Genomic DNA, 20,801 nt, shown 5'->3' with positions numbered 1-20,801 from the left:
TCTCTGGAACCTCCAAGACGCCCTCTCCTAGAGATTTGCTCTCACTCATGTCCTCCAGTGTCACATCTGGGCATGTTTACATACCACAAGGAACAAAGCAGCAGCTTCTATTTCATGAGCCCTGCATAGGAGCTATTCTCCTATTACCATCTCTGACCAGCTGCGGGGAGCAGGGAATTGCAGAGCAGAAGGCCTTCCACTGGGGATGCTCTGTCCCTTGGCCCTGCAGTTCACCTGGGAGCAGAAAGCAAGACCATGTCAGCCCATGGTGTCTACTATCGTGGGAAACAGCAGGCAAAGCAGGCTCCAAGGAACCTCCACCTGGGCTCAAGCTTGAGACAGGAACTGGAAGTCACGAACCAAATTTGGGTTACTGACCCTGGTGCACGTGAGGCTGTAAGGAGCTAGGAACAGGTGTCATTTACAGTAGTTTTATTTAACTTACACTCTTATGTTAGCTGCTTCTCTTGCTACCCACTTCTCACCCCAAATCCCATGAGCATCATCCAGCACTTCCTAGGCCTCAGGGCAATGGTTTCCAAGGTCATGCAAGGGGTGAGGGGGGTTGCAGATGGTGGACGTGGGTGAGGATCTGGTACCATACCCTCAGTGGGGAAGGAATGGAAGGCAGGTCTCCCCAGTTCAGAAGCTAATCCAGCCCCTGTCAAGTCTCCCACTGACTTCAACATGCAGTTGCCCAAGGCCTTGAATGATTCTCATACACTCACTTGGACTCAGGTCTATGTCATATATTTCCTGATAACAGAGTCAATCCCAGTACCATTCCGTACTGATGCTACGTTGAGTTTATTGTGTATGGAGAACAACAGGGCTCCAGCACTGGAGTTGTCTCATAAGAGGACTGGAGCAGACTCTGCCCCTGAAGAGGGGTGTCAGCCTCAGCAAGTCAGCTGTGTTCCTGAAGATTTAATATGGTCAATACTCTTCCTGGAAAGTGCAGTGGTACAATCCACCCTTGTTCTACCATCCCTCACTGGCCTTGGTAGCAGAAGGCTACTTTGCAGGCAGCATATTGCATGACGAGGTTGGAATATCATGTGTTTCCTTTCTACTTGCATGCAACTTAGTGGGTTTTAAGCAGTAAATACTTTGGAACATTAGTTTAATTACTGTCTCCTGCAGATTACTGTATAATTACACTTAATGGATTTCCAAGCAATTACTAACTAACCTGGATTGTGGTTTACAGGACAGAAATAACTCTGCTGTTACACAGCAATGAGATGGTATTTGCTGCCTAATTACCTCGTAACCCTCATCCTCTGGGACCACGCATTGTAATTACATGCGAGTCTCCCTAAATCCTGCCCTTACATGGTAATTACCCTGCAACTCTCCCCCGGCCACGCCTCAACATGGTAGCTAACCAGTAGCTCTCCCCTAGCCCTGCCCCTACCTGGTAATTACTCTGGAATGTGAAATCTTCCCCCAGCTATGGTGGCGGGATGGCATGTGTTTTGTAGCAGTGACATCTCAGACTAGAGAATTCAGTGTTCTGGGAAAGGTTGAAATATCCTTACAGTTTCCTAATGTGGGCGAGCAGCCGCCCTGCCCTGGGCCCCTCTCCTATACTGCTGAATGAACCCAAATCCCAGGGTCAGGATCTTACCTGCTGCTTTCCTGCCACAGTTGCAAGTCTGTCCTTGGGCGTGCGTGATGGAATGGCCACACTTGGTATTCTCTAATTGTTAAGTAAGGCACAAATGAAGTCTCCTGCTCACATCTGACCTAAGTCTGTTGTCATGAGGGAGCCCCCTTGCTCATTAAGAATGGTTTGGCTTAACACATTAAAGCGTGTGCTAATGTCATAGGTCATAGTTTCCCCATCTTTACTCTCAGAGCTATTCAAATAATCTATCTATGTATAAGCCAGATAACTCTGTAGCAGCTGTTCATGCTGCCCATCACTTGCAAGGACTGGAGTACTGGCTCTCTGCCACTGCATTTCTTGGTCTCTGGTACCAGCCACTGTTCTTTGTCACAGAGGGCAGAATATGAGGTGATGGGTTTGAACTGCAGCAAAGCAGATCTAGATTCAATCTCAGGAAACACTTTCTTACCATAAAAGCAGTACGACAAGCCCATGTAAGTTGTGGAACCTCCTTTATTGGAGGTTTTCAAGAAGAGTCTGGTTGTTCACCTGTTTGGGGTTGTGTGGGAACAGTGTATCTTGTATCTATGTAGGGGCTGGACTACATGACCCTTGCAGTCTCTCCCAACCCTATGATTCTCTTCCCATTATATGGCTGGGTAACTGACACCCAGATTAATAAGGATATTTGAGTCATAGAGTCAATGGACCGGAAGGGACCTGTAAGGTCATCGGGTCCAGTCCCCTGCCATAGGCAGGAGGTTAAAGACCTCAAACAAGCTCATCAAGGTGCTTATCCAGCCTCCTCTTGACCACTTCCAAGGATGGGGACTGCACCATCTCTGCTGGGAGCGTGTTCTAGGTTCTAGTTACCCTTACGGAGAAGAAGTTCTTCTTTATGTCCAACCTAAATCTTCCCTCTATTAGTTTGTGACCATTGGTCCTCATCCTCCCAAGGGTTGCCTTCCTGAAGAGTTGCTTCCCCAGATCCTGGTGTTCTCCCTGACATTTGTAGGCGGCTATCAAGTCACCTTGCAGCCTCCTCTTACCCAGACTGAACAAGCCCAGCTCCCGGAGTTTGTCTTCATAGGGCCTGCCCTCCAAGCCCCTAATCATGCAAGTGGCCCTTCTCTGCACCCTCTTGAGTTTTTATCCACGTCCTTCTTGAAGCACAGTGCCCCAAAATGGGTACAGTACTCCAGTTGCGACCTCAACAATGCTGAGTAGAGAGGAAGAAGTACCTCGTTGGATCTGTTTGGCAACACATTGGCTGATGCACGAGGACCCGGCACTTTTCCCTGTTGAACCTCATCTGATTCTGATCAGCCCACAGGACCAGTCTGTCAAGGTCATCCTGGATCTTTACCCTCTCCTCAGATGTGTCTGCATTTCCCCACAGCTTGGTGTCATCTACAGACTTAATCACAGAGCATTCCACCCCCTCATCCAAGTCATTAATAAATATGTTAAAAAGCACTGGTCCAAGCACCGATCCCTGTGGGACACCAGTGGAGACAGTCCTCCAGGATGAGGCCATCCCATTGATTACAGCTCTGTGGGACTAGTTATCCACCCACCTCACTGTAGGCTGGTCCAGGCCAGTACCCTCCAGTTTGACAGAGACAATTTCATGGGAGACAGAATCAAAGGGCATTTAAGTAAATGATGTCTACCTCATGACCCTTGCCCAGCTGGTTAGTTACCTGGTCATAAAAGGACACCAGGCTTGTCAGGCATGATCTACCCTCCATAAAGCCATGTTGGTTGTTTCTTAATACCCTGCCATTTACAAGCTTGTGGTTGATGGCCTCTTTAACAATTTTTTAAAAAGTTTTTCAAAGGATCAAAGTCAAACTGACCGGTCTGTAGTTTGCAGGGTCATCCTTCCTCCCTTTCTTAAAGATGGGCACCATGTTGGCCCTCTTCCCGGGACCACCCCAAGTTCCACGACTTTTCGAATATCTTCGCCAAGGGCCCTACTATGAGTTAAGCCAGTTCTTTCAGGACTCTTGGTTGTAGGTCATCTGGCCCAGTGGACTTGAAAACGTCCAGTTGTTCTAAGAGGACCCTCACCTGTTTGGGACTGATGTCATGTTGTTTATAGGCTTCCTTGTGCTTTCTGGGCCTCTGGACGGATGCACAGCTCCTAGTAGCCTTCTGGAATACCAATGTGAAGTACTCATTTAGGAGCTCAGCCTATTCGTGGGGGTCAATTGTGGGCTGTCCCTCCATAGTCAGTAGAGGTCCCACAGTGGAGCTTGATTTTTTTTCGTGCTCCCCATGTACCCATAGAAGTGTTTTTGTTGTCCTTTGTTTTGGATGCCAGCTTGATCTCCATGCCTCCCTTGGCTTTCCGTATCTCATACCTGCAGACCCTGGTTACATGAGTGAACTCTTCTCTGGCTGCTGAACTTTTTTTCCATTCATTATATGCGTCTTTTTTCTTTTTCAAAAGTTCTCTAATGTCCCTGTTGAGCCAAGCAGGTCTCTTGGCTCCTTTCCTGCTCTTTGATTGTGTGGGAATGGCCTCATTTTGGGCAGTGAGAATTGCTCCCTTGAAGAGGCACCATTGGTCCTGAACTCGCACCATTGCTCCTGAAACATTTTGTTGCCTCGTGATGTATATAGGCCATCACTGAGGTTTCCAAAAGCACTTAAGCCTCTAATTGCCTTTGAAATCATTGCACTAAATAGACTCCAATCAATTGAAGTTAGGAACATAGGTATTTTCAAAAATCCCACTAAGCACCTATCTGGAAATTAAGTGCCTATTACCTTTAACAATCTGGCCCTAGGTGGTTTGCCCAGGAGAACTGGTGGCAAGCAGGGAGTTGCACTTAAGTTTCTCAAATCCTAGGTTGGTGGCCAGACACTGAACCTTCCTCTGTCTCCTGCTTAAGCTGCAGGAAGGTAATGAGAAAGAGGGGGCAACTTCATGTACCTTATGTGATCAATTATGTAAAACAAGTAGAGCAAGCTCCCCCAGTATGTGACAGTCCAATGTCTAGACATCATTAAGTTGCTGCTAAAGTGGATGGAGACCCTAAATGCCAGCTAGACTTTTTCACGGCAGAAGAGTTTCATCTCTAAAGTAAAAGTGGATGTGTTTGTGAACCATCCTTATTTGCAAAATCTTGCTCAATAAGAATCTAGCTTGATACACAAACTAACAGTACAGAGCTTAGATTCATAACCAATATTGTTGGCAAGGAATGATTAAACATGATCTAATATTGGCTCCCTCTGTTGTTTTGGAGATGTGTTTCTTTTCCAGTCTGTTCCTCTTCAGGTGGTTTAGTACAAAGGTTCTCTTTTCTTTCATCAGCAGATGAGCATTTGTTTGAATGTCAGCATGCATGCAATTATGTACAGGCATGGGTCTTCCTGAATGAATACATACGTATTCTTCCTAAAATAGGTACCATCTCCAAACTAACCCTCCCCCCCTCCACCCCATACATGGCAGATACAGAGGGTACTGTATTCAGCAGCTACCCCTGGATAGAAGAGCAGTCTCTAAACTCTGGCATGCACTGTGATCACTAGAAAGTGAAAGCACAACCAGGTGTAGTCTTGTTCCAGTCAATCAATAACCCCAGCCTGTCTGAGACAGATGTAGACCTTTCTAAGGGATAGTTGCTGATGATCCTGTTCCAATGCTTCCTGACCTTTGAGAGCTCAGCCTCTTGCCTGGAAAATGAAACCAGGCACATTTCACTGCAGGTGCCCTATATGTTAAGGGCCTACCCCTCTCAATACATATGCCCTCCTGAGCCCCCCCGACTAATCCTTCATGGAGTGCCCCATGGGTTAGGAACCACCAAACTGAATTGAGCTTTGCTTCACTCATTCAGTGAGGCCAAAAACATTATGCACGGAGATATGCTCTCCTTTCCTGTACTCTCTCCCTAAAATGAGCCAAGCCAGTTCCTCAAGTCCTTATTCAGGTGTAGTCCAAGCTTTATCTAAATACTCTCTTGGGAGTCTGGCCTGAGTATATACTGAAAAAGTCTCTCCAGACTTATCCTTCCTGGAGAAGGTTTCTCATATGGTAAACCCTCAAGCTGCTATTGCAGAAGGCATACCTCTTTCCTGCTGAGAGCTTTGCTGGTATGAAGATGATGTACAAAAAAAGTATGACACAGGAATTTCTTCAGGTCCTGAAGAAGGATGCTTTGTGCCCAAAGGCTTACCCAACATCTCTGCTAACTATACAGTTGGTCCAATAAAAGATATCACACAAAATATTTGCATTTCATACATGTCCTGGACCATCATAAGCTCCCTCGAGAGGTGGTACAGTCGCCTACCCTGGAAATCTTCAAGAGGAGACTGGACGTTCACCTTGCTGGGGTTACCTGACCCCCAGTTATCTTTCCTGCTTGGTGCAGGGGGCTGGACCCGATGATCTTCCAAGGTCCCTTCCGGCCTTACAATCTATGAATCATGGCTACACAACACCCCGACCCCACTATAAAGAAAGTCTTAGTCACATCAGCAAGAGCACGGGACAAAATGAGCATGCACTTTCTCAGCTAAACAGGGCAGTGAAAACACACAGGAAAAGCTTCTGTGAATTCAGCAAAGCTTACTGAGAAAGGAAACAGCAGGAGATCCTTCTCCTGTGGTCACTGTGACATGGGCCATCCCAAGTGTAACCCCTTCACTTTTATTCCCAGCATTATTTTGGCCTATCATGTCTACGCTATCTCAGTTTTTCTGTGACTGAGAGAACATCAGTTCCTGGCCTGGCTTGTCTTTGTTAAAAGAAAGACTAAAAAGATGTGGGTGAAATCTAGGCCCTATGGGAAATCAGTGTGGGGGTTGGCCATTGACTCCAGTACAGCCAAAATTTCACCTTTCATACTTTGAAGAGCCCCTTTCTGTGGGTGGGCAAGGGCAGCCAAAGAAACCACCCAGGGTTCACCACCCAGTTTTGCTGTTCAAGGAGGAATTGGTTGAAGAGAGAAGGATGCAGCACAGACCTCACAGCCTAGTGGGAGGGGCATGTCAAGGCAGCATTATACCACCTTTATCCCTTTCCAGCACTCATCTGCTCTGAAGTCTACATTTCACCTTTCTCCCACAAGCTGACTATGTTATATCATCCTTCCAGAGTGAGCTTCAGCTCATGAAAACTTGTGCTATATCTGTATCTATATATACTTTGGTTGGTCTGTAAGGTGCAAATCTAGCCTACCTGCTAGTTGGCTTCAGGCTAGCATGGCTAATTATGTGTCTATCCTCCTAGAATAGCTGGGCGTTTTCACAGAGCTCTGCCACAACTTCACTCCCAACCAAAAGATGGCCTTTCAGTCTTCTGCAGTGTGCTGGGAGGATCCTTCAGCCAAATGCAAAGACTGGATCCTTTTCATTGCTCCATTGGCCCCTTTGTGTGACATTAAGAGGCTAGTGGAGCAGTGACAAGCTTACCCAAATGTTTTAGAAACTGATGGATATTTCATTTAGTGAATCATCCACCCACCCTGATCTCAGGTGCTCGTATACCAGCATAAGAAGTGGTTTCTAGCTGATGGGCACAGAGAGAGAATGATTTTATCTAGATCAGGACCAGCAGTGACTCAAAACAAGAGTGCTGTATGCAAAACATTTCTGTGAAATCCTTTATGCCTATTTTCTCCTCTTTCAGTGCTTAAAACTGCTGCAAAAAGCATCACAAATAATTCTCTACCTTTTTTCTGTTTCACATCATGGTATTGTTTCCCACAGCTTTGGTCTCTATAGACATAGAAAAGGCTGCAAAAAGCCATGCCTGCCACCAGGTGGCAATATGCCCACCCCTCCTCTACTACAGCTGGGTGCTGCCATTGCCACCTCACTTGGCCGAAGTAGCTTCTCTTCTCAGGGAAGTAAAAGTGACTTTATGAACACCTCGGCTAATCCAGGTCTGAAGTCCGCCCCTGCGCTGTCCCGTGCGTGAGCCATGGGTTCTCTGGTGCTAGCTGGGGGTGGACTTCTCACTGTAGCCACATCTGGGGAAGTGACACAATGCCAAGGCTACTTGATGGAAAGATGCCAACCCACCATCACCAATCCTTCCTCAACAGCACAGTACCAGCAGACCAGAGAAGGCTCGCAAACCCATAGAAGAAATAAATGGGCCAAGCGTAAAGGAGAGTGTCTTCTCCACAGCCAAAGGCTTTGAAAAGCTGAACTGCCCAGCCAAGGACTGTAGGGAATGACATGTGAGTGAAATGGTTATAAAAATATCACTTTTCTTAGCTGTGCTCCAAGATACCAGCTTCAAGCACCACAGTGGGACTGTCAAAGCAATCCTGTCTGGTCTTCTAGTTAAAACAAACACCTCTCAATGGTCACAGATGCAAAGTAAGATGTCTGGTGTCCTATTACTGTTGTCGCTATTTTTCCTGTTGTTGTTGTGAGCCTATAGGTTCATATTTGGAAAATCTCAACTACCCTGATGTTTATTTAGAAATAAAAGTAAATTGACATCAAAGGAGCAGTTATCCCAGGCTGTAACTGTCCAGATGATTTGAAGCTGACGACACACAGCCTGGAACTATTAATGACTTGAATTGGGCCAAAAAAAATGAGGAGGAAGAAAGATAGTCTCAGCTCAATTTTCTGCCTGTTAGAGGCTATTAGTGGTTCCACACAGGAAGCCAAAAAATATTATATGGAGCTATAAATTCTTCCATAAGCCACAAAACACCACAAATTTGCAGCTAATAAACCTGAAGATGCAAGAAGATTGGAAACTGAAGGTAGGATGTTTGCTGATTCTTCCAGTCCCAAAACAAACTCCTCTTGCTTTTTTGGGATGCTGTTGTAATTCTCCTGCATCTCTATTAGCAGACCAGGTTGCTTGGCTAGTATGTACCTAGCTGGCATCTAACCAGGCTGCAAATTAATTTAGTTACCACTGGTGCTGGTAGCAGTGGTCCTGATGGGCAAATCAAGCATCCCAGATTAAATGATTCACAGATTTAAAGCCAGAAGAAACTTTTATGACTGGCTGGTCTGACCATCTCATCCTGAACCTTGCCCAGGGGTTCCCACATGCAGCCCATAACTTATGGTTGGACTGAAGCAGAGTTTTCAGAAAGAGACACTCAGTCTGGATTTACTAATGAATATGACCAGGATGTCAGGAAGGGTGGCCATGCAAGGCAGGGGCTCCGCCCATGCCATATGCTGTTAAGCACTGGCTGGGTGATACCAGCTTGGTACAGACAGGTATATTTAGTAGGGTAGTGATTCTACCCCATCTGCTCCCCTGCTGCCCAGCTGTACCTTGTAAACACAAAGGTCCAGATTTGTAAAGGTACCTAGGTGTGCAGAACAATACCAGCAAGCTTTAGCTTTTTCTTACAGTGGCTAATCACATGGATCCAGCTGCACAAAGTCCTCCAAACCGGCACTTGATGTTAGTAACTTCTGCTTCCCACTGGCCAGGTACTGAAATGAGCCGGCAGAATAGGGGTAGCCCAAGCCTGGTCACTGGCCTATCCAGGCCTGTCAGATTGCTTTACATTGAAAGTAATGAGGAAGATTAAATATTCTGAGTATACCAGTACCAAGAGGCCCCAAGCAGATTGGGCCCCATAGTGATGGGTCCCGCACTCACCTCCAGCATTTGACAATCCCTGCCCCAATGAGCTTGTGCTCTAGGGGCCTATCCACATGGCCTATGTGCCACTCCAGGAGTGCCACCACCCTCAGGTTTGTCCCACCTACTTGTTCCAGCCCCATATGCACCAAATCCTGGAAATGAGGTAGTGCCTTAGCCCTACCAGCTGGGTGCCTGAGCTCCTTGAATGCTGATGTGTGTGCAACACCTATCCAAAGTGACTACTGCCTCCTTTCTGGGATTTGGTGTCTGTGGAGTAGGAGGCAGTAAAGTGCTTCGCAGTGGTACTGCCAGCTGCAGCGTGGAGGTACTCCAGGCATCTTCTAAAAGCCAACACATAACAGGTGTGCACAATAAATAAAGTGCCAATGAACCCTCCTTGCTGCCCAAGAGATTGAATGAATGCCCTGGGGAGGACCTTTGGAATATGCCACCTGCCTACCAGCTCCTAGGGACAGAAGAAGAGAGATCTGTAAGAAGGATGTGACAACAGGGAGCATGGCTGTTTCTGGCCTGGGTGAACAGCTTTCCCCTTATGCACACTGCTCCAGAACCCAGCAGGAAAAGTGGCAGGTGCTTGGCTTTGGGGGAAGCTGATCAAAGCTGTTTGCCAATACAGGGCATTTTTTTTCTGCCCAGGCATTTGTTTCTACTAGCCTTGCAGAGAAAGAGCCTGGCCTTTGTTTTATAGCATCAGCATCGCTATCCTGGGGTTTACGTGGGATCAAGACTTAAATTAGAGTGAGAAGGAAGCTGCATGTACTTCCTGCCTTGTACTTCTGTAGCTGCCAATCCTTCCTAACAGAGCTCTGGTCCCCATTTAAAAATGTAGCAGTGCCCAGAATGTGTCTGTTCCAAGCAGCGTTTCTGTCTGTTCTGTAACTGATGAAGGTACAGAATTAAATATGTTTTCAATTCCATTTGATTTATTTAACAAGGTTGAAATAAGCCTCTGAGAGCTGGGATCTCGTGGGGGGTCCTGCAAACACAAGAGCTGCCATGCACGTATCACTTCCAAGACACAAAAGAGATTGACCACAAAGCCAAAAGCAGCAGGGACCTCAGTCGTTGAGATGAGATGGACAATAACCAGGGGGCTAACAATGCTGGCAGGAGAACCGTGCAGGGTGTTATTGCACTTTGCTGTCTGGGAGATGGAGTCTCAAAAGCCTGGTCTGCAGCTGATCATTTGGGACACGAGCATTTGGAAGGGTCATGCTAAACCTTTTTCTTTTTTCTTTTCTTTTTTGTGCAATTTGCTGAAGAGCAATGTCCTGCTTTCAGCTCAGGGGCAGAGGGCTAGTGCTGGAATGAGAGTGTGGAACTGGTTCAGGACTGAGTAGCATCATTGGCACTGGGTGCAGGGGGCACATGGATGGAATAGCAGGGGGCTGCAGGTCAGGACTGCGAGGCATTGGAAGAGCAGGAGGAGAAGCCGAGGGTTGCAATCACAAGGGCTGTGGGTGAAGACTGAAGAGTAAGGGCAGGGCTGGGTTTGCATTGGGAGACCAAGGTGGAAGCATCGTCGCAGCCTGGTTGTGTCATTGCTTTTGTTGCCTGCACTGTCTGTTCCTCCCTTTTACATGCAACAAATTCTGTCTCTGAATGTCTGGAAATAAAGGGATTTTTCCTCTAGTGCAAGTAGCTTCCCTGACTCAGGTGTTCTTGGGAAGTGAGACATCTGAGAAGGGTTGAAAGAGAACCTTGAGGAGATGAACAAAAAGGGAAGGGTTGGGGTCTAATGAGAGTCTCTTCCATACAAGCTGCTGCTTTTGATCCCAGCCCCCACCTGGTCCACTTCCAGACACTGCTGGCAGTGGATCACAGCTCTGCCCCGGCCTCAGTCCTGGTCCCATGTTATCACTGCCCCACAATCCCAGCCCTGGCTCTGCTCACCCATCCCACTCCCTCCCTGCCTACAGTCCCATCCTATCTGGCTGGTTGAGTGCATCCTGCCTGCATGGGGCCCAGGACAGTCTCTATGGACACTCCACTCACTTGTCCGCTCTGTTCAGCGCTCCTGGCAGTGAGCGTGGGGTGGACGGGCAGTGGTGGCCAGGCAGCGGGGCTGGTGGCAGTGGTGACACTAGCAGTGACAACCAGAAAGAGTCACCTCTGTGGGGACTGCCAGGAAGTGGAGTCCAGCTGCCATGCCACCCCTGTCCCACTGCATGCCCAGGTGCTGCACGCACCACAGCCAGGGCTGCCCCCCTCACCCGGGCTGGCTGGACAGAATCCTTCCCTTCTGTTGACAAGGGGTGCAGTGGGAGAGGGCTGGGGTGTTTGTGTTGAGTGCCTGGCAGGGGAAGGGGCTGGGCTATTTGCAGTGCATATGCACTGGTGGGGAGTGGGGCTGCCTGTGCTGCACACAGCAGCAGAAGGGGGAGTGCTCAGTGCACCTGGCTAGGAGCAGGGTGAGGCTGCCCACATGGCAGAAAAGGGAACCACCCATGCAACACACAGCTCATACAGTGTGTGGCCCCCCCAGTCCATGGCTCACGTAGCCCTGGCCCCTGAGAAGTTGGACAGCCCTGTGCTAGTGTATTCTCTTATCTGGTTTTAAAGGAGGCTTGCCTTGTTTACTGAAGACTCCTACAATCTTACTAAATGACTTCATAGCATTCAGCATGGGCTACCTCACTTACAGACACCTTCCAAGCATCTGAAACAATGCCTCCATGAAGGAGAACCCCCTGGCTCTTTTCCCCTCTCCCTGACACCCTGCTACATTCCCGCTTTTTCCCTCCCTTGGTTCTTAATTTCTCCGTCCCTGGTAACCTCTCTCCATCCATTTGGTCTGTTTTGGTCTTTTCACAGAGGAGCTGCACCCACAGAAGCAAGGATGATTGGGATTGCTGAGCCAAAGTCTTCATACATGCCTGCTTATATTGGGTGCTGCAGTTTTGCAGGTGCCAATGCTGAGACATCCATAGGTCTGGTTGTCAGGAAGCACCCAGCACCCACAGGCCAAACTGAACCCAGCAACCCTGAAAACCATGCAGGAGGTGCCTCAGAAAGGTTTCCCAAATGGAAGCATCAAGATAATCGGCCACTTAGGGAAAATGGGCCCGCTGTACACTGCGCATGGATCCTCTGCATCAGCGGGGAAGGCACATTCCCTTCTGGGAGTTGGGCATCCCTTCCCAATGCAGCTTATCCGAGACATGATGAAGTCCCATGTGCCCCTGAAAGGGTCACACCCTACACCACAGGAGCCATGGCAAGAAGGTTCCCAGGTTCCACTCTCCTGGCCCAGGGCAAATTTGAATTGTCTTTATTTTCTCCTCCAGAGAATCCAAGTGTTTCTTGGCGCTGGGAGACTTCTGCTCTGCTCTCTGCATTTACGAACCTGCCTAATTACCCAGGTGATGGGAGCAGCGTATTGGGAAAGTCTGCGGTGAGGGCACTTCCTGTGAGGCAAGGTTAGGCAGATAAAGTGCCTGGGGCCAGAGGTTCCGGGTTTGCCCTTTTGGGAAAAGTTTTAATTTGTTAATGCTATTTTTTTTTTAAAAACCCACAACAAAACAAAAGAGCTTTTAAACAAGCAATGGTTTGTTCTCTTCAAGTGATTTATCACCTGTGTCTGAGCAGAAGAGGAGCTGGCAGGGACCAGAGACGAGGATTAGGAAACTGCAGAGCTATGGAGCAGAGAGGTCATTGGGGAAAAAGCGTGATTTGGGGCGGGGGGGGTGTTTCTGCAATTTCTTTCCTTGTATTTACTGCCCTGAGCTTTATAGGAAGTGAGATCCACCCAACCATACTGGGGACATGGCCAAAGTCCCCACCACAGCCTACTACATTTGCTGATACAAGCTACATGCATCTAGTGAGGAAACCCAGGTCAAGGAGGTAGTGGGGTGGCTCTGGGGTCACTCACAGGCTTGTCACAGGCATCACTGTGCCTGTGTGTACTAGTCCTTCTCCCTCCCTGGGTATATTTGAACTGCAAGGCCCAGATCCTTCCTAACTCCATTGATTTCAATGTGCATTAGGTGCCCAAATAGGATTTAGGTGCCTCAGTATCTTAGGGCTCTTTGGGGCAGGGACTCTGTACTGCACCTGGTATAATAGGGTCCCAATCTCTGTTGGCTCTCAAGCCCTGCAGTAATGGAAATGGTAAACAAGAGGAAGATGCAGGTGTGAATGTCAAAGCATATTTAAAGCCCTACCCTGGTCTGTGGTGTATGAGAAGCAATAAATAAAGTGAGCCAGAAGCTGGCGGAGAGGTCTTGGAACATCAGTACACTGTATCCAAGGCTCCTTTCCCTGCCAGGCTGCAGGGGATGCCTTTTGATTGTCTCAGCCAATTCCCGGTTGAGAGGCCTCCAAGTTCAAACGCACAGTAGAATCTGCCATGCCGCCCACTTATCTTATTAACATATCAGAAGTCCCGACAACTTGCCTAAACGTGTCTACTCGCCATTTCTGTGATGGCTCCTAGTGCTCCAGGCCATAAACGCCTCCTCTCACAGCTCTGGCAAAATCATCCCAGTGGCAGAGAACAAACCTGTCCCTTGTCTACGGGGCTGGGCGTAGCTTCACCTGTGGGGAACCCTTTCTGGATGGTACAGTCATGTTACTGGAAATTATAAAAATATCCATAAACAACTTCTCTGCTTCGTGAGATGCCCTCCTTACGTGCCAGCCAGGGAATGCATTGCCGTGCAATAGGAGCTTTGAAGAATGAGATAAGCTTATGTCAAAATCAAGGTCTGCTCCTGCCTAGCTCAAGCTCAGTGGCTGCGGATGCTGAATTGCAGTTTGGGGATATATTTGGACTTAGCGGGGCTTTTGTGTCCAGTCTTGAAGTTCAACCTTCAGATCTCAGTGTTTCCTCACTTGGGGGTGGATAGTGCTTTTAGCCCCACAGTGCTTCTCTTCAGGACTCGCTCACCTTCTTCAGATATCTCGCCAGCCCTACACCTTTTTCCACTTGCTGCTTTTTCTCCTTCAGACAGTGAGTCACAATATCTTTCCCCTCCACACATGGGTAGTTTGCATCCCAGGAGAGTGAAGTACAGCTGCTGCTGTGGAATATCACCTATTTTCAGCAAAACTAACTCTGAGATGTTTTTGGCCCCAAATTATTCATTGGCTAGAAATCCCTGGGAGACTGAGCTCAAATTTGCTCAAAAAGACCATGAACCTTAGCAAATAACTCAACAAAGCCATGCTGAAGCAGTTATGAAGTGAGTTATGAGCAATTTCAGATGCCACTGTGAAAATTCCCTCCTGCAGGACCATGTGAGGTATCCTTCTGAGAACAATGCTGAATACAATCCCAAGAATTAGCCATCCTCCAAAATCCAAGCAGTACTTTCCCTTGCTTTTGCTTAGAAAGCCTAGCCCCTCCTTGTGATGCTATATTTCCATAGTCCTAGGGGGGAAAGGGCAGTAGAGGCTATAACCAAGATGTTTGCTCTACAGACTAGTCGCTGCTATTTACAGACCTATTTCTTAGACATGCATATAGAAATACAGGGTGTCTCAAAAATATACATGTGCTCAAGTTATCAGAGATACAGAGGCATATGGATTGGCAGTGCTGATTCTTGTTTCCTTACAAAGCAAGAAGACTAATTTATAATATACCTTATTGTAGGTGTTCAAAATGTCTACACTGACATGCAGGCACTTCCCCCCTGGTGATAACTGCACTGAATGAAGGAGGACAGTTGACTGAGGTTCTGTGAATATGTCTGTATTCCTGATGACTAAAGCGTGGATACTTTATTTGGGGCAAACTGTATATTCACCAATGGCACTTATGTGCTTGGGCAGTGCTATTGTACATATGGGGAAACTGAGACACAGAAAGACTAAGGGCCAGATTTCATTTACCTACTGATATTAAGCGCCTAAGCCCACTTAGGTGTCTAACTGCAATCCTCTTCCACACCAGTCTGAGTTCATGAAAACCTGTTTATACAAAAGGCAGGTGGGTTCTCCTATTCCTTGATGCTTTTTTGTGACAGTCTTAAGACTAAGATGACAGTGGGCACATCTACATGAGATACCTTAATGCACAGTGGACTCTTCTACTGCACAGTAGCGCATCACGGCCAAAACCGTGCTAATGCACAGTAGAATTAGTCTACTGTGTATTAAGCATCATAAAAAACATTTGCCTTTGGTACCGCACATTAGGACAGCTACTGCACCTTTATCTAGTACCTCATATTAGAGGTATTAAATGTAATGCACAGTAGCAAAGGCACGTTAATGAACATGTAGCCGGGCCCAGTGTTTAACAAAGGAAAGTGCATTAATGGATTTTCAGGGACATGATCAGGGTAGAATAACATTTCATTTACATGCCTAACAGGTAAAATAAGATCTGACTTTGCAGCACAGCACTCTAACCATCACCGCAGAAGTTAAATGCTAGCCAGTGGTCTCTCCACACTTCCTTTTAAAGTTGGCTGCCTGGACCAAGCAAGGTAGATATACACAACCAGACAGAGCAAAAGGCTGTGGCTCAATGAGGTGGCTGCTATCCTCAACTCTAGCCTGGACTCTTGCTCCAAATGGGGCAGAAACTTCCCCATCACACTATCTTACTTCCATTTTAGCAAATAACTATTAGCTTAGCTTCGAAACACGTGTGGGAACACGGCCCAAGTAACAATTAACCTACGGCGAGTGTCCTAACCACTCAGCTACTGCGGCTGAAACACGGGAACTTTCCTTTCCAGCTCTCTGGTCCCTGTTTTTCACCACAAGTCCATGAAAGTCAGGAAATGCAAAAGTTAAGGCTCTTCTAGCAGTAGCATTCACTTGATTCTGTTATCCAGTGTCTTACGGTTTGCACTTAAGGAGCTAAAGAGTAATAAATTATAGTGTAGGTTTTACAAGGTAAACAGGAACAGTGATGGGAGTGATGGGCCTCAGGCAGTTTTGCACCTGGAAACAGCACTTCTGACATTCCACACTTCTGCTCTTTCCAGAGGCTGGGCTTTTCCTTGCTTTGCTTTCCTCACTCGCTTGAATTGCTTCACCCCTGCAGTCTCAAAGCCACTGCCTCCCCCTGAAGGCCCCCTCCTGGCCATTCCTTTTCAAAGTATCAGAAGACAGGTTAAAAAAATGGCTCCTAGTATCCAGCGGTTTTACCGTCTATACCCTAGTCCCCTTGCCACTGTCCTACTGGAGTTTCTTTTCGCAGCACTATAGTGTCAGGTCTGTGCTTTTCCTTTATGTGCACTCTTCCGTATTGCCAGGTGAACAGGCAAGATTCCTTATTACGTTTCTGGGAAGAGAGCTTGAAGCAGACGCCTAACCACCTGAGAGTGAGACGATAGGTCTACCCCTAAGAATGCACTGGGTTGACCTGATGCTCACGGGGGACTTGGAGACAATATCTGTTCAGACTACAGGTCAACCTGCCATAGGAATGCATTGCCACAGCCCACTGGACCATTCATCAACCTGCCAGCATTGGGTTGACCTAGTTCCCCAAGTTTTACATAGCCACAGTTTCTCTCCCAATTTAGTCCCTCAACCCAGCTGCTGCCCACAGGCGCTTCACAGAAGTGATTATTCCCCTCTATTCAGCACTGGTGATGCCACATCTGGAGTACTGTGTCCAGTTTTGGGCCCTCCACTGCAGAAAGGGTGTGGACAAGTTGGAGAGAGTCCACTGGAGGGCAACAAAAATGGTTTGGGGGAACATGATTTATGAGGAGAGGCTGAGGGAACTGGGCTTATTAGTCTGGAGATGAGAAGACTGAGGGGGGATTTAATAGCAGCCTTTAACAGCCTGAAGGGTGGTTCCAAAGAGGATGGAGCTGGACTGCTCTCAGTGGTGGCAGATGGCAGAACAAGGAGCAATGATCTCAAGTTGCAGCAAGGGAAGTTTAGGCTAGATATTAGGAAAAACTTTCTCACTAGGACAGTAGTAAAGCACCAGAACAGGTTACCCAGAGAGGTGGTGGGATCTCCATTCTTGGAGGTTTTTAAGACCGGGCTAGACAAGGCCTTGGTTGGGATGATCTAGCTGGGGCTGGTCCTGCTTTGAGCAGGGGGTTGGACTAGATGTGACCTCCTGAGGTCCCTCCCAACCCTAATTTTCTATTATTCTGTGATTTTAATGGTTTCTTAAGGTGGGGTGTGGAAGGGGGCTTAATCCTCCACAAAATTGCTACTTCCCCCGCTATTTCACATGAGATTAGATGTCAAAATGGTAAAGATTTGGGAATGCCAGAGAGGGAAATTACCCTTTAGTTAGAAAATTATATGGAAGGCTTCAGAAGTTACTATTGGGTATATACTAATGTTACAGCAGATAGGCTAAGCACCTTTTCACCCAGCTGCTTTCGGCGGTTACTCTTTGATATCTGCTCCTTCTTGACCAGGTGGGATTTGGGATCTGAGACAACTTCAAGGCTGTATCATCTTTTGCAACCACCTTGTAAGTAGGGGACAGAGCATAGGGGCCCTAGCAGTGCGGGGTCCTGTTCCTGAGGTGGCACAGATAAAGAGCTGCTCACTTGTGCACCAGTTTCTACAGGGAAGATGGAAGTGTGACAGCTCCATTTTTAGCTCAGTTGCTCTCCAAAGTGAACAAAAAACAGATCATTTGTGCTCTGCATCTGCATAGCCAGGGACCTTCCTGCAGGACCCTGCTTCATGCACAAGCCGCTCTCAGGTGCTAACTCTCTAGCCCACATGTTGCTGAGGAATTGCACAGAGCAAGCAGAGGCATTTCTCTCCTGATTCCTCAGGACCTGAGAGCAGTTAATAAAACACAATCCTTTTCCCTGCTGCAGACCCTGGCCTAGACATCCAGAGGGATGTGGTGGGGGTCCCTGAGTGCAGCTTTACTGCTAACTCCATAGGTAGGGGTCTACCCAACTCCAGGAGGCAGGCGACTGATTTTGCCTGTACATCACAAGGCCAGCCACCGTGTTCTTGGGTTTACTGTGGTGCCCCCCCATGCCTCTAATTGGGTGAGGGACTTAACCCAGTCGTTAAGATGGCTGTCCATAATGTGGCCCTACCCACCTCCCCCTAGGCTGCAGCAGCTGTGAGGAGTGCTAGGTCCCACTGGGGAAGCAGCATTTTATTTTGTCCAATTTTTGCACAATCCATGAAATCACAATTTGAGTAGGCCCCTAGCCCTGGGTGTCAGGAGGCAACAGCAGGCAGGTGACAAGCCCCTCGCTGGCTCTGGTTGCCCACATGGGACTGGCTGGCGGCATGCCCTTAGCTAGTCCCTGCGGCTGCTGCATATAGGTAGTAGCCCTTGCAGCGCTCTGTGCGTTTTCAACTGAGGAGGCTTTTCTGGTGCCAGTTCCAGCGTTTGTTCTTCCTGATCCCGGATCCCTGGCTTCTCTGCTTCCTAGCCTGGCCTCTGCTGCCCCTCTTGAACTTGTGCCATGCTCCTGCCTATGTCTTACATGAACCTTGCCGTGCCTGACCCTGTCCCTTTTCTCCTTGCCCCGGCCAAGCTCTCCGTCTCACAGAGCAGGAAGGAGGTGCTGGCTGAAGGGAACCTTGCTGCCTGTGGGGCCGTCTTCCTTTCACTCGTCTGTGCATGTTTCCAGGCAATTTCACAAGGCAGTGTCCACAGACCCCTTAGCTGTGTTTGAGGTCAGTGGGTGCAAGTAGCCAGTAGTTTCTGCTCAGTGGCCCACCTTGGAGCCCTCGTTCTTAACCCCTGACCTTGCTCTCCTGCTCTTGGCTTTTTTATTTTTTTGTCCCAAGCATTTCTTTATTACACGGAGGCTTGTAGTTTTCCACTTGGCTTAGGCCCATAGTACCTGCATAACACATACACCAGCCTGAATCCTTGTAGAGCTCCTGCCTGCTCCTGCCCTGGGTTGTTCTGTTTCTGCCCTGCCTGTTCCTGGCTTTAAATTCTTGGCTGGACCAGTTATTTGCCTTGACCACAAACCCGTTGTGATCCCTGGTTTGATACCTTATAAGCCTTGGTGTTGGCTCTTGGACTCCTAGAATTGTGACCCTTGGCTCTTAGACTTGAAGTATCGTGACCCACAGCTCTCAGATTCCTAGACTTGTGCCCTTAACACCTAAAAAGTGACTTCCCCCCCAACCCTCACCAGAAGTCTGGGTTGTGACAATCGGGTCCTTTGAAAACTCTGACTAAAATGTCTCTTTCCCTGCTAAATGTCACAAGCAAAACCATGATGCCCTTGTCTGAAGTGCCACATCTGCAGCAGTACAAAAGGCACCTCGTAGATGCAGAAGAACAGCTTTTGCTCCCAATGACACCCTGGCCAGTTATTGCCTACTGTGGGGTCACCCATAAAATACTGGATAGTGGAATTTGGCCCATGCAATAGAGGAAAACGGATGTCAAACACAAATGTTAAAATTTAATCTCAATTTTAATGTGAGATTTGCAAAATATTCTCAGCCTGTCTTGGACCCAGAAGAGTTAAATTTAATTGTGCAAACAAGATTTCTAAATCCATGGGCAGGGTCACCAAGGCTGAGCTGCTCAGTGCTTTCCCACCTTGAAACAGGGTCTAGACCCAGAACTTCTGCATTTAGCTTCAGTGTCAGTGCTTGTACAGCAGGGAAAACAGGGCCTTTGTTGAAGCCCATTGCCCTGATGTTCTGCTAATCATTTTTCTACTACCCTTGGGAATTTCTCCTTCCCTCATCCCCAGCCTGCCAGCTCTACCCTCTGTTCTTAACTGTCAACTGTTGTGCTTGCTTCTCCCCTCGTTCCTGATGATAAATACCTTGTATTCAAAATTTTCTCTAACTTGATTTGTCTAACTTTATTCCACCCATAGAACTGGTGTAATAAAAGCTATCCCCCCAAAAGATCTTTGCCTTCCCCATACCTAATGTCATGATAACCAAGGGTCTCGAGGCCTGTACTTGTTAAAAAATACATACAGAGATATCCAGCCTGACGTACTGGCAATCAAAGAAAGATCTGCAAGACACCAAGTAAGCCCCTTGTCTTTCAGCATTCACATCTTCCCCCCTAGGCTCAGGAAAAGCCCCTCCTGGGAGGCCTCAGGCTCTGGCAGTCCAAATGTAAGACTGCCCTGTCCTCTAGCACCTGATGGGTGCATCTAGGGACTGCTAGCTTGCCTGCTGCATCTGTGCTCAACAACGCTCCATGTTTCAGTAACGTGATCAGCATAGAAAGGCCCTGACTCTTTGAGTGACACTTTTATGATGGGAAGCTTTGTCCTCCACCCTCTTTTTCTCCCTTGTTGGTGGTTTGTCTCGGACTCTCACGCCACGGGCTGCACAGAGGGGAAGGTTTCTATGCAACCGAGGGCAAGAAGATACTTGTTTTGACCCTTTCATGGACTTGATTTATTTGCTTGTTTGTTTGTATTTTAGACTATGCCAGTGCATAGCACATTAACCCCAGGCAGGTCATGGTGCAGAGGCATGGACACACTATGGGCAGGGCGAGACCCCAGCTTTTAACTCCCTTGGAGTGCAATCTGTTTGTGAGGAGCCAGCAGAGCTGTTGTCCTTAGAGGCAGGATTCATGCCTAACAGAGGATCCCTGGAGTTCAGGCTCACAAGATACTGTTTGCAGGGCAGAATATCCTGGAGAATGAGGGCTTTTCAAACATCATTACGGCT

General features: G+C 47.8%; 1 protein-coding gene across 2 annotated transcripts in view; it reads right to left on the bottom strand.

Moving 5' to 3' along the window:
- Positions 1–20,801, bottom strand: part of LGR6 (leucine rich repeat containing G protein-coupled receptor 6) — a 199,834-nt gene that overhangs the window by 36,448 nt on the left and 142,585 nt on the right. The gene's annotated exons all lie outside the window — the stretch shown is intronic.

The sequence above is a fragment of the Alligator sinensis genome, unplaced genomic scaffold (genome assembly GCF_000455745.1).
Source record: "Alligator sinensis unplaced genomic scaffold, ASM45574v1 scaffold766_1, whole genome shotgun sequence".
Lineage (NCBI taxonomy): Eukaryota > Metazoa > Chordata > Crocodylia > Alligatoridae > Alligator > Alligator sinensis.
This window is presented reverse-complemented; position numbering and strand designations above follow the sequence as displayed.